This window comes from Triticum urartu, chromosome 4A, assembly GCF_056163025.1.
Source record: "Triticum urartu cultivar PI428250 chromosome 4A, HENAU_Tu73, whole genome shotgun sequence".
Lineage (NCBI taxonomy): Eukaryota > Viridiplantae > Streptophyta > Magnoliopsida > Poales > Poaceae > Triticum > Triticum urartu.
The window spans coordinates 226807958-226813957 of NC_141876.1; positions in this window are offsets into that span (position 1 = coordinate 226807958).

Consider the following 6000-nt stretch of genomic DNA (forward strand, 5'->3'; position numbering starts at 1 on the left):
CAAGTACCCTCGATGTGTTTTTTGCCAAGTACCACGACACCCAGATCCCTCGAATCAGTCAAGTTCATCTACAAAAACGTGTATGACCGTCGTCGAAACTGCAAAGTACCTCTACGCATGGATATCGCCAAGTACCATGATACCGATGACATCCACTATCATTGTCGCCGAGGGTTTCGTCAAGTTCAACTACATTGGCTACGAACGGTGATGACCCCGAACATCTACAGACGTGTACGACTACCGTTGCCCGAAGAACCATGGGTCACAAGCGCCGTAAACAACTACCATCGCCGTGGATCCGACAAGTTCGCGAGTACGACTACTTCCCACGACTACCCTCGAGGACATTGGTTCCATCAAGTTCGACGACAAATGGGTACAACTACCGCCACCATGATTTTCGACAAGACGTCGTGTACCTGTACTTCCACTACCGTCTCGATGATCACCGATGACCGATAGTACCACTACTTCCCACAACGCCCCGTGAACGTCTACTTCCTCTACATTGCACCGAACCCGAACCGTCTCGTTTGCACGCTTCGAAGGTATAACTCCGAGATGATGCCCGCGAATGAATGCATGTGTTGTATGAGATGCACCATATGTTTGCACCATGTCTGAATTGATCCCTGTACGTTCCTTGTTTCCTTATCGTCGTCTCATGGGAACCCGACATCCGGGATCACCCCACCATCCTTGCTTGACACGCTCCCGCCACACTACCCTTTTGCACCGGTATCTCCGTGAGCTACCGGAACCGATATGGTGTCGTGGCATCATTTTCAGATTCATCGCTGTGGCACCCTTTCTTTCTACCATGGTGACAAATGTTTCATAATATGCTCATGTCAACTTTTTCATAAAATTTCCATAAACTTGAACATGTCATCTGCATCATGTTAACAACATTAAGATGTTTAAAATTCTTGTTTGCATTAAATTCCTATTGCACATGAGGATTTACCGGAATTGTTGTCGGGCGTTCCGGCATCATTTTAACTTGCCTAAATAGATAATTTCTTTATGTTTCACCTCTTGCCATGTTAACAACATTTAATATTGTTGAGTACATAACCGAGAGGGAACTAAATAAGTCATGTGGTGTTTCTTCAATATGCAACTCGTTGCATATTGAGCTCCACTTAATTTGTAGTATTGTTTGTGCACTTTGCCATCCCATGCCTCATTAAACCGGACATGCATCATACTTGGTTGTGCATCACGCCATGTTTATGTGATGGTTGTTTACTATGTTGCTTGCTCCTTTCTGGGTTGCTTCTCTCGTTAGCTTCGGTTCCGTTCCGGAGTTGTGAGGGTCCGTTCGACTACGTCTGTTTGTCTTCTTCATGGACTCGTTCTTCTTCCTTGCGAGATCTCAGGCAAAATGACCATACCCTCGAAATCACTTCTATCTTTACTTGCTAGTTGCTCTCTCTATTGCTATGTCGCGCTACCTACCACTTGCTATATCATGCCTCCCATATTGCCATGTCAAGCCTCTAACCCACCTTCCTAGCAAACCGTTGTTTGGCTATGTTACCGCTTTGCTCAGCCCCTCTTATAGCGTTGTTAGTTGCAGGTGAAGTTGAAGTTTGTTCCATGTTGGAACATGGATATGTTGGGATATTACAATATCTCTTATTTAATTAATGCATCTATATACTTGGTAAAGGGTGGAAGGCTCGGCCTTATGCCTGGTGTTTTGTTCCACTTTTTCCACCTTAGTTTCCGTCATACCGGTATTATGTTCCTTGATTTTGCTTTCCTTACGCGGTTGGGTGTTATGGGAACCACTTGATAGTTCACTTTGAATAAAACTCCTCTAGCAAGGCCCAACCTTGGGTTTACCATTTGCATACCTACCACCATATACTTTTCCCTTGGGTTCTGCAGACTCAAGGGCCATCTTTATTTTAACCCCCCACCCCCCCGGGGCCAGTTCTCCTCTGAGTGTTGGTCCAAAACGGGCAGCCTGCGGGGCCACCTCGGGGCAACTTGAGGGCTGGTTTTACTCGTAGCTTGACCAATCCGGTGTGCCCTTAGAACGAGATACGTGCGACTCCTATCGGGATTTGTCGGCACATCGGGCGGCTTTGCTGGTCTTGTTTTACCATCGTCGAAATGTCTTGTAACCGGGATACCGAGTCTGATCGGGTCTTCCTGGGAGAAGGAATATCCTTCGTTGGCCCTGAGAGCTTGTGATGGGCTAAGTTGGGACACCCCTGCCGGGTATAAACTTTCGAGAGCCGTGTCCACGGTTATGTGGCAGATGGGAATTTGTTAATGTCCGGTTGTAGAGAACTTGACACTTGACTTAATTAAAATGCATCAACCGCATGTGTAGCCGTGATGGTCTCTTTTCGGTGGAGTCCGGGAAGTGAACACGGTTCTTGTGTTATGGTTGTGCGTAAGTAGTTTCAGGATCACTTCTTGATCACTTCTAGCTTCACGACCATTGCGTTGCTTCTCTTCTCGCTCTTATTTGCGTATGTTAGCCACCATATATGCTAGTGCTTGCTGCAGCTCCACCTCACTACCCCTTTCCTACCCATAAGCTTAAATAGTCTTGATCTCGCGGGTGTGAGATTGTTGAGTCCTCGTGACTCACAGATACTTCCAAACAGTTGCAGGTGATGCAACCGAGCCTAAGTGGGAGCTCGACGAAGATCTTGGTTGTTGTTATGTGTCTTTTCCGGAAGATCAGTAGTGGAGCCCAGTTGGGAGGATCGGGGATCTAGCATTTGGGGTTGTCTTCTTTTATTTTCGTTCCATAGTCGGACCTTGATTAACTCTAGATGATGTATGTTTAACTTGTTATTTGTGTGAAGTGGCGATTGTAAGCCAATTCTTTATCCCTTTCTTATTCAGTACATGCCTCTAAGTCATGCCCCGACACGTGGGAGATATAGCTGCATTGTGGGTGTTGCAAGTTGGTAATCAGAGCCTTCCCCGACTTAGGAGCCCCCTGCTTAATCGAATCACTAATGTTGTTGAGTCTAGAACAAAATGTTTTGAGTCTTAGGATTATATATATCGGAGAGTATCATTCTTTTACTCCTCAGTCCCTTCGTCGCTCTGGTGAGGCCTCCTAACGTAGAAGTTTTGACTCTTCTCTCCTCAAATTTCACTAAAAAAGGTTTAGGATCACGTGGGTATCTTGGAATCGTTCCGATGGTTTTGTGACGAGAACATTGTTCTTGGTGCCTCCTGACATTTAGGGGTTGTGGCAGTGTCCCGGGGAGTTGAGCTCCGAGGTGTTGTCATCACAATTTTATCGTTGCAGTTCTGGAATACCTGAGTTCGCCGACATCAAAAATCTCTTTTATGTAGTTGTTGGTGAGATAACCTCGACGCCACCCAGTACCGGGGTGGGAGTTCGTGAGTATTGCCATAACTCGTATAACGGATGCTTTTCGAAGGTTGAGGTAGACGATTTCCGAAGGTTTCTTGGTTATGTGTTGAAGGATGGATACAGCTGGATGTAGGAATTGCTAGTTTGGGTGAGATATTATGCTTCCCCTGTATCCCCAACACCCGATTGCATAACCAGAAAGTTTCGGGAGTTTATAAGTGGGAATTCAAGTATCACGTAGGAATTCTTTCCAACAGACACATGATACGATATGGGATCTATCATATGTTTGTTTCCGTCTTATTTTGCAAGCCAATCCTTTGTTTTTGTTTTGATTGTGGTATTTGAGTTGCTCCGAAGTCAAATGTCGATTCCATACCTTGCCTAAGCGGTGTTCTCATATTTCTATGTGAATACCAATCCTTCATGATAATCGAGATTGTCATGTCAACCTTTTTCATCCGGCGTGTTTCTCTTCAAGTGGATCCGATCATTTCAACATCCGCAAGATAAACTCTAAGTTTTCTAGATGCTATCCATTCCATCTGCCCAAGTTGCCTTATTTTACCACCCTCCCACCCTTTTCTTCAAGGACTCGGTTTTCTTAATCAAGTATCCATCTTACTGATGGGAAGTCTCCCCATTCTTTTCTTTCAGTGTTCTTATTCGGTGATTCTCAGGAAGATGCTAAGGAAGCTTCAAGTTCATCATTCTTCGTTCTTTTTTATTCTCCAGTGGATTCCATTCAAGATTTGGTGTTGATCATATCCTTTTCCTCGTTTCAAATGTTTTCTCATGTCGGTGCATCTCTTAATCATTCACTTCTCGCTATTCATTTGTTCTGGAGTGCTGAAGATCTCTCAGAAGATTCACATTTTCCATTCTCAATCCGTTCAAGTTATTTCGAGGTGGATATCTTGTTCAAGTCATTTAAATCAACCGATGCATTATCTCTTCCTCAGTAATCATTTCAACGGTGTATCTCTTGAGTGGGCCCTAACCCACAGGTCTTTTCCTAGGATCTTACCTGACTCTTCTAATTCTCCCGGAGACATCCTCAAATTCTTTCAAAGTTGACGTAAGAATGAATTATCATTAGTCATATGTCTTTCTCCAAGATCTTTCATATTCTTTTCATTGTTGATTCACCCTTTATATTTTTCATTATTCCGGAGTGTCTCAACAATTCATGGCGGTGTTTCTCATTGTCATTCTCGGATTTTGAAGAGCGAAGAAGAGTTTCCTCCAAATCATATCCGTTCTCTTGAATATTCATGGCTCTAGCTTCGCGCCATCCTCACAATTATTTTCGATTGTGAGATATGCTTTTCACCCATCCGGAGCATTTCATGAGTTATTTCCATTTCTTTCCTCCGAATGCCATCTTTTCAAATATTACTCATTCTCAGCTTTTAGCTTTCGTTCTCCAAATCTTACCGGTGCATCGCTCAAATATCCTCTAATCAGTTCATGATATCTTCGTTCTCTTGTATCTAAATTCTCTCAAGTATCTTCGTTCATTTTCTAATTCTTCCTGATGTTTCGCTATATTTTCTTCATTCGTTTTCAATTCTTATGGTGGTTCGTTCAAGAGTTCTCTTCCTTGGTTATGATATCAATTCATTTGTTGTTCCAATCCTACCGGTGGATCATTGAAGTCTTTTCTTAAGTTTATGCTATATCTCTCCTCAATCCTTTTCAACGAGAATATGTAGTATGCCAAATCCGTTGCTTGTCATCAATTTAAATTGGTGAAGGATACACATAACGTAATTCTTATTATTGTTTCATCCAAGTGATCTAGTTTCTTCATTCCAGAGTTATTCATCATGTCACCTTTCTCGATTCGAGATGCTTCATCTTTTCTTTTCTGGAGTTTCAAGTTTTCCACTTTATCTCGTCGCGAAGCTCCATCTAAATCATCGCAAGGCTTCGCCTTGTGTTTTCAACTTCTCTTTCTTTTGATCATTCTTTTATTACTCGAGTTCTTCATGGAGGCTTAACATGGTGGCTCATCAAGGATTCCTTTCATTCTTCATTCGTTCTTCAAGATTTCTCTTGAAGTTATGGTCCACCAAGATATACTCAAAGATAAACATGGTGCTCAACACATGTTTTGTTTTGAGGAGGTCAAGCATTCTTCATCTTGCATTCCGAAGTGCAATTCTTTCATATCTCATCTTTTGAGGTGGTGTTATGTTATTGTTGATAATTTCCCTTCATGTTTCATGATTCACAAGTTTTCAAGAGTGACGTATCTAAATCCATCATTTTCTCTTCGCTCAAGACATCTTTTCAACCAATCAATCTCTTCATTGGAGTTATCTTGGTTTATATTTCACCTAAATCTTTCCCTAAGGATTGTTGCTATTTATGGTGCTCATAAATGACCCAAGTTCTTCATTTATCCTCCCGATGAAATAAGCTTCTCATCTCCTTGTTGATGTCAATTCAATCTTTGTTTCCGTAGCGGCAGAATTTCACCTCAAAATTTCAAGATGTTTTCCATAAGCCCACAACAAGCTTACTCTTTTCGTTGTTGGTTTTCTAACAAATCCGTTTGACCCTTCTCCTAAAGATGCTTTTTCAAGCTCATTTGAGGTAGAAGATGTTGTTTTCTCCTCCGTTCTTTTGAGTCCATT